This window comes from Phyllobates terribilis, unplaced genomic scaffold (assembly GCF_046119375.1).
Source record: "Phyllobates terribilis strain yellow unplaced genomic scaffold, ASM4611937v1 Scaffold_1__5_contigs__length_1240528914, whole genome shotgun sequence".
Classification (NCBI taxonomy): domain Eukaryota; kingdom Metazoa; phylum Chordata; class Amphibia; order Anura; family Dendrobatidae; genus Phyllobates; species Phyllobates terribilis.
In genome coordinates this window covers 1074098240-1074106753 of record NW_027362761.1, presented here as the reverse complement: position 1 = coordinate 1074106753, position 8514 = coordinate 1074098240, and positions in this window count along the sequence as shown.

The following is an 8514-nucleotide window of genomic DNA, read 5'->3' as shown; positions in this document are numbered from 1 at the left end:
TTATTAGGCTATGTGCACACTTTGTGTATTTGCAGCAAATTTTTCTACAGCAAAAACCAAATAACATATGTCCGTTAAACTTACACTTTTTCCATTCATTTGAATGAGTGAAAAACACTGAGAATTAACCCCTACAGTACACCGTGTTTATACATTTTTAGGCAAATTGGATTTAAGTGTCATAAAAATGTAATTTTTGTTTTTCAAATAAACTCATGGACGGTATTGTGTCTCAGGGCTCTCTGGATCATTGAAATCAGTGTCAATCACCTGTGATAACCAGTTTGCCAGGTGAGCCCAATTAAAAGAAAACTAATTAATTAAGAAAGCCATTCCACATTATAAAGCAGGCCACAGGTTTCAAGTAATATGGGAAAGAAAAAGGATCTGCTGTCAAATAGTGCAATGCCTTGGACAAGGTATGAAAATATTAGATATTTCACAAAAACTTTAGCGTGATCATCGTACTGTGGCGAGATTTCTTGCTGATGCAGAGCACAGACATGGTCGTGCAGATAAAGGCATAATGAGGAAGGTTTCTGCCAGACAAGTTCATTGGATTAAGAGAACAGCTGCTAAAATACCATTACAAAGCAAAAAACAGCTCCTTGAAGCTGCTGGTGGCTCTTGAGTCCTGCAAACCTCAAGGTGTAGGATCGGCCACAGGCTTGCAGTTGTGCATAAACCTACTATTTGGAGACTTCTAAACAGTGGGCACAGACATACATGATGACCAATTTTAAATCTTGTTTACTGACGAGTGGTGTGCAACCCTGGATGGCCCAGACGGATGTAGTAGTGGATAGCTACCATGTTCTGTGTCCCCCCCCCCCCCCCCCCAACATGACTGCGACATCAGCAAGGAGGTGGCAGTCAAGTTTTGTGCTGGAATCATGTGGAGAGAGCTGGTAGGCTCCTTCAGGGTCCCTGAAAGTGTGAAAATGACATTGGTAAAGTAATATCGAGTTTCTGACTTACCACTTTTTTCCATGGTACAAAAGGGACCGTGCCATCCGTAGCAAAATTATCTTTATGCTGACAATGCACCATCTCGTGCTGCAAAGAATACCACTCGAGTCATGGGCATGCAATGAGCACAGAAGGAGAAAAACTCATGGTGTGGCCACCATCCTTCCCTGACCTCAACCCTATTGAGAACCTTTTGAAGTATCCTCAAGGAAAAGGCCTATGAGGGTAAGAGGCGGAAGGAAGGCTATGCCCACTGGCCTGGGACATGTATAACGCATATGTACCCTCCGGTCCCTGCTCAGAAACCAGCGAATCTGCACAGTGCATGCGGTGGGGGGATTCCTAATTCTGCAGTCACACAGAGTGAATGCAGACTTAACGATTTGGACCAGACAACCCCTTTGTCTTCGCTTAGCCTTCTTTTTTTGTAACGTAAACACTCCCAGATCCTTTTTTTTTTTTCAATCACTCGATCAGTAACACGAATGTGCACAGTGGTCCAATCTATGGTAAAATTAGTGCACCTTGCTTGATATATTACATACACTACATATTGCGAAGCAGAAATCACAGGCTGATGTTTATTAGGCTATGTGCACACTTTGTGTATTTGCAGCAAATTTTTCTACAGCAAAAACCAAATAACATGTCCGTTAATACACTTTTTACATTCATTTGAATGAGTGAAAAACACTTCAAAAACACTGGGAATTAACCCCTACAGTACACAGTGTTTATAAATTTTTACGTACCTTCCGGTCCCAGCTCAGAAACCAGCGAATCTGCACAGTGCATGCGGTGGGGGGATTCCTAACTCTGCAGTCACACAGAGTGACTGCAGACTTAACGATTTGGACTGGACAACCCCTTTGTCTTCGCTTAGCCTTCTTTTTTTGTAACGTAAACATTCCCAGATCCTTTAATCATTCCTCGTAGGACATACAGGTGCATCTCACTAAATTAGAATATCATCAAAAATTACATTTATTTCTGTTCTTCAATACAAAAAGTGAAACTCATATATTATATAGAGTCATTACAAACAGTGATCTATTTCAAGTGTTTATTTCTGTTAATGTTGATGATTATGGCTTACGGCCAATGAAAACACAAGTTATCTCAGTAAATTAGAATACTTTATAACATCAGCTTGAAAAATGTTTTTAAAACCTGAAATGTTGTCCTACTGAAATGTATGTTCAGTTCATGCACTCAATGCTTGGTCAGGCTCCTTTTGTATCAATTACTGCATCAATGTGGCGTGGCATGGAGGCGATCAGCCTGTGGCACGGCTGAGGTGTTATGGAAGCCCAGGTTGCTTTGATGGCAGCCTTCAGCTCGTCTGCATTGTTGGGTCTGGTGTCTCTCATCTTCCTCTTGACAATACCCCTTAGATTCTCTATGGGGTTAAGTTAAGGTCAGGCGAGTTGTTGGCCAATCAAGCACAGTGATACTGTTGTGTGTAAACCAGGTATTGGTACTTTTGGCAGTGTGGACAGGTGCCAAGTCCTGCTGGAGAATGAAAGTTCCATCTCCAAAAAGCTTGTCGGCAGAGGGAAGCATGAAGTGCTCTAAAATTTCCTGGTAGACGGCTGCGCTGACTTTGGTCTTGATAAAACACAGTAGACCTACACCAGCAGATGACATGGCTCCCCAAACCATCACTGATTGTGGAAACTTCACACTAGACCTCCAGCAGCTTGGATTGTGGCCTCTCCACTCTTCCTCCAGACTCTGGGACCTTGATTTTAAATGAAAATTGAACTCTGGGACCTTGTGGAGGGTGTCATTGACTTCCTTCTGGACATCTGTCTAGTCAGCAGTCTTCCCCATGATTGTGGAGCCTACTGAAACAGACTAAGGGACATTTTTAAACACTCAGGAAGCCTTTTCAGGTGTTTTTTGTTAATTATTCCAGTTTACTGAGGTAATGACTGTTGTGTTTTCATTGGCTGTAAGCCATAATCATCAACATTAACAGAAATAAACACTTGAAATAGATCACTCTGTTTGTAATGATTCTATATAATGAGTTTCACTTTTTGTATTGAAGAACTGAAATAAATTAACTTTATGATGATGATATTCTAATTTAGTGAGATGCACCTGTAGTTTGCAGTCTGCTCACCATCCTGGTAGCTCTTCTCTGAACTTGCTCCAGTTTTTCGATGTATTTTTTAAAATGTGGCACCCAGAACTGGACACAGTATTCCTGATGAGGTCTGACCAAGGAGGAGTAGAGGGGGATAATTACTTCACGTGATCCAGACTTTATGCATCTCTTAATACATCCCAGAACTGTTTGCCTTTTTTGCTGCTGCATCACACTGTTGACTCATGTGCAGTCTGTGATCTATTAGTATACACAAGTCTTTTTCTCACATGCTGTTGCTTATTCCTCCCATTCTGTAGATGTAATTTTCGTTTTTCTTGCCCAGATGTAGAATCTTGCATTTCTGTTAAATTCTATTAGTAGCTGCCCATTGTTCAAGCTTATCTAGATCCTTCTGAATCCTTTCTCTGTCTTCTCTAGTGTTAGCTATCCCTCCTAGCTTTGCATCGTGTACACATTTGATTAGTTTACCTTCAGTTCCTACATCTTCACTTGTATTCACTGCCATCGCAGCAGCTTGTACCTATGGACACTTCTTTCTAGAAGAAAATGCTGGGTAGATTTATTTTTTCCCCCAGTTCTGGAGGTAGTCACACACATACAAGCCATGACCCTACGTCGCCATAACTGACAAGTGCAGTACTAGTTCTTGTCTCAGACAATTCATTTATTTTTTGACAGTCTCTTTCTCCATTTTATATAGACATTAAAGATGTCCATCCTTGAATACTTTTGTTTTTTTTCACCTAAACCTGTAAAAAATTGAGTAATTTCTGAAAGATCACATTTTATTTGATTCATGTTGTTATTAACCACGTGCAGTGTGAATCAGAGCCCGGCTGCATGGTTGTATCCAGATATGTCTTTCCCTGAAACGCTGGGGCAGGTCAAAGAAATTATAGTTTGTCAAGCCGGCCAGGTGCTATAGGGAGAAATGTGACCAGTCTGGTGTGATCTCTGGCTGACGGCTTCTGCCCCGCACCAGTTTATTAACAGTTCTCTCCCTTTGTACTCACAGCATTTTCATTATGTGTATTATGACATTTTCAACTGTTTTAGAGCTAAAAATGCTGTGACCTGATGTTACATTAAACGGACATTGTCACCCCCCAAATGTATGTGACATTAACTGTACAGTGATATAAGGGACTTGGCTCCTAGAAAAATCATATTATCACTGTACATTGTAGTGGTACAGTGCCTGAGAAAATCACTTTTAATTCAGATGTGGGGTCCTCAGTGCACCCTTGACATGGCCAATGGCTCAGTACAGTTATGTGCCCTTCAGTTTGCCTTTTGAGAACTTTTCCTGATTCTTTTTGATACCGCTCGCTTGCCCAGAACGATCGCTGTCTGTACTCAAACACAGTGTGCACATGTGCACTGACACTGCCTGAGCCCAGCGGGGCGCACACTGTGGGCCAGAGCATTCTCCTTGGCTCCTGTCTATGGCCGCCCTTAATTTGCATTTGAACTAAAAGTAATTTTCTGGATGTTACAGTGCTGGAATGTTTTTTAGAAGAGTCAAGTCCCCTCTACCACTGTACTGCTAGTTTTCTATGCATTTAGGAGGTTACAGACTTCTTTTAAAATCTATATTCATGTATAAATACACATGCATTTATGTTAGTAGAGACTTTTCTGTGTCAGTGGCCTTTTGGTTAAAAAAAAAAAAAAAAGTGGCATACTCTATATACAGAGGTTTTTTGTTCTTTCCTTGCTATAGGGCTTGAAAAATGCATTTAGAAATTGATCTCCCCCTCCCAAAAAATAAAATCAACTAAAAACTATTACAGTGGTGTGTGAAGGAGGCCCTGTAGTTGGATTTTTGCTTTTCCTGAAACAGTTTAGCACCTTATAGGATGGTGGTTGTCACATCTACAGATCTGCAGGGTGGCTCAGTGGTTAGCACTGCAGCCTTGCAGCGCTGGGGTCCTGGGTTCAAATCCCACCAAGGACAACATCTGCAAGGAGTTTGTATGTTCTCCCTGTGTTTGCGTGGGTTTCCTCCAGGTTCTCTGGTTTCCTCCCACACTCCAAAGACATACTGATAGGGAATGTAGATTGTGAGCCCCAATGGGGACAGCGATGATAATGTATGTAAAGCGCTATGAAATATGTTAGCACTATATAAAAATAAAGATTATTATCTGTGGCAGGTTGCATGTGAAAACCCCAGATAGTTACTGAATAGGACAGGTGCATAATACCTATTGCTCATGCACATGGCTGAGCTCCCTACCCATTTCAGAAGTAAGCACAGCCTTTAAATAATAAAAAAGCTACTAGGTGCTCTCTAGTGAATGTTGTAAGAGTTTTCCAGTTTAAAAAAAGTAATTGAATAGTTCCTGTAATATCCACTAGTGGGCGCTGCTTAGCTTTTTGTTTTTAATTGTGTCTGTATTGAAGACAACCGAAACGTTGAGTTCTGGCTTGTTTTAAAGAGATGTTAAAGGGGTTGGCCAGCCTTAGGGGTCACTCATACTGGCGAGTAGCATTCGATGATTTTTTCATGCTAGAGAATCGGATGCTATATGTAAATGACCCTCATCTCAATTAATGGCGCTATATAAATGAGTAAAATAAATAAGTACATACATACTGCAAGCATGAGCTGAGTAACATTTTACTGTGATCTGATTCTCTCGCATGCGAAAAAGGGATCACAGGTGCGGAGAAGATGGAGAACTTAATTTCTCTATCTTCTCCGTCCTGTGAGCTGATGTATATTGGACTGCACTCAAATGACACCGAGTGCAGTCTGATGTTTTGCACACATAGACTGGTATGGGTGGGCGCCGTCTGACATATTGGCAGCATGTAGCGGGTTTTTTTTCATGCTGACTCGGCATGAGAAAAACGCTGGTCGGCACTGCTCTATAGTATAACATTGGAGCGAGTGCTACCCGATGAAAAATCACATATCAGTTGCCCGATTCCTACGCTGGCTACTCACCAGTGTAAGTGAACCCTTAGGCTTCAGGCCTGCAGTCACTTTATGTGACTACAGACTTGTGAATGCTCACATCGAATGCACTGCGTGCTGTGAGTACTCTCCGGTGATGGGAGCGGGCAGTCATGTGGCCGCAGGTATGCAATCTGAAAACTTTTGGGCACATTCCAACTAGAACGTGTCCAGCCTTGCTCAACACACCTGCATTGAGCAACGCCACGTCCATCTAGACAGCACGTAACCACATGTATGCACATCACTTACTTGCGGTCATGCCCCCACTGACATCACCGGAGAAGCGTGCACGATGTGAGGATTCACAAGTCTGGAGTCTTATAGAGTGACTGCAGACTTGTAGCCTAAGACCGGACAACCCCTTTAAGAAATTAAAAGGTTTATTCCCACAATGGCATTTTTTTTTTAATACAAAGCACATTATCTACAGTATTACATGACTCTTGTTAATATACAGTACAAGTCCATTATAACATTTTTTTTCTTGCACCTTAGTGTCTATTTTCATCTCCGGCTCACCTGAGCATCCAGATTCATGGAAAACTGGATGTGCGATACTATTCCTATCTACTAAAACTACATTTCCCAACAGCATCCTGCCTCTCTTCAGTACTGCAGGCCCCTCACTCTTCGGTGTGCTTTTTCATATAGAGCTTAGTATATGAATAAAGATCAGTGAGATCGAGAGAAAAAAAAAATGAGTGAAAGAAATAATTAGTGAGAGAGTCTCTTTTTCTAAGTAAATGTACAAAAAAAATACAGAGAAGAGAAGGAAATAGAGAAAATGGGTGGGAGAGAGAAGTAGATTAGTTATTGTACTAGGTTATTCCTATTAGTACAAGCTTGATTTACTGTTAAAGTACATATTATAGCCACAGCAAATAATGGGATCATAATATAACTGATGAGTTGGTGTACAAGTGTAGAAGTATTTTAACTTACAATGTGCCCTTGGATGTTCTAGTCTCCTCTAGTTAGCAATAAGCGAAGATTAATATGGGCAATTTTTATTTCTATTGATGAACTGACCATTGATAGTTTTGAATGTAGTGACTGTGACCAATTACACCATGAAAACTATTAATCAGAGACACTGCCTCTACGACTGCTTCACAACGGAAAACATCAATTGTTTAAAAAAAAAAATGCTTGGTTGCTTTTTATTTTAGAAAAAAAAAAAGTTATACAAATACTTCTGTAAAATTCTTGTTCTGAATGTTTGGTCTAGTGAATCTACAATTGCGATCAGGAGATAAAGATTAGCTCTTTTGAGGTGGACTGGATCATGCATTATGGATCTACCTGCTCTCCTCCCCTTTGTCCTTTCTCATCCTTGGCTTGTACATTTGTCTTTTTTCAACCGTACTATCTATGCAAGTATGCCTTTTTTTTTTTTTTTTTTTTTAAATAGTAATCCCCCTTTAATACACACAAACATTTGCCCTTTAGTATAAGTTAAATAGGAATGATTTAATGCAATAATCTGCATACACAACTGATGTTTTATCAGTGTTCCCTTAAGGGCTCCTGCACACAACCGCTTTTCTTGTACGAGCGTTATCTGTGGTTTTCACAGATAACACTCGTACCTATAAAATTCTATGTGGCTGTATGCATGTTCAATTTTTATTTAACTGAAAAAAAATTTTTTTTAGACAGGTCTGATTTTGATCCGAGTGCAATGCAAGTCTGTGGGTCAGTGAAAAAAGAACGGAACGCACTCAGGTGACATCTGAGTGCGGTCTGATTTTCACAGACTGCGAGAATGGAGAAATTTTTTTTTTTCTCTCTACATCCAAGAAAAACTGATGCCACTCTGATCAAAGTTTGATCAGAATAATCTGGCTGTTTTATTGCATGTGGAGACCCTACCCCAAGAGAAATTCTTTGTGAACTGAATCATTTTTTCAGGTAAGAGGATGTATGAAACTTATGGATTAGATCAATTAAAATCTGAATTCCCTGAAAGAGGTGCTAATAAATGCAAGTTGAAGATAATTGCCCATAAGGCAGAAGATACATCACCCATTCAGACCTCACATGGCAGGTGGAAATGGGCCCCCTTACCTCTTGGGCCCTTATGCGGCTGCACAGGTTGAACCAATGATATGTCCGCCCCTGATCCATGGATATACCTGTGTTTGGGGAACCTAACTGGTTCTTCAAGCGGTGGCAACACACATAAATGAAAAATCACCCTAAATTATGGATATATCATAGCAATGTTTGGTGTGGCTAAGATAGTAAAAATATTCTTGGAAAACAAGGTGGTCATATTATTCCACTAGGAGGTTCCTGTCTGGATAAGACCCTATATAACACTTCATCAAGGAGAAACTTATGGTCAGACCCAAGGAAAAGCAACATTTATTGCAGATCTGTGCACTTTTTTTTTCACAGTGATCTCCACTAGAAGCTTTCACAGATCCAATCCATAAGACATTTCTGTATTAATCCCTTTTTT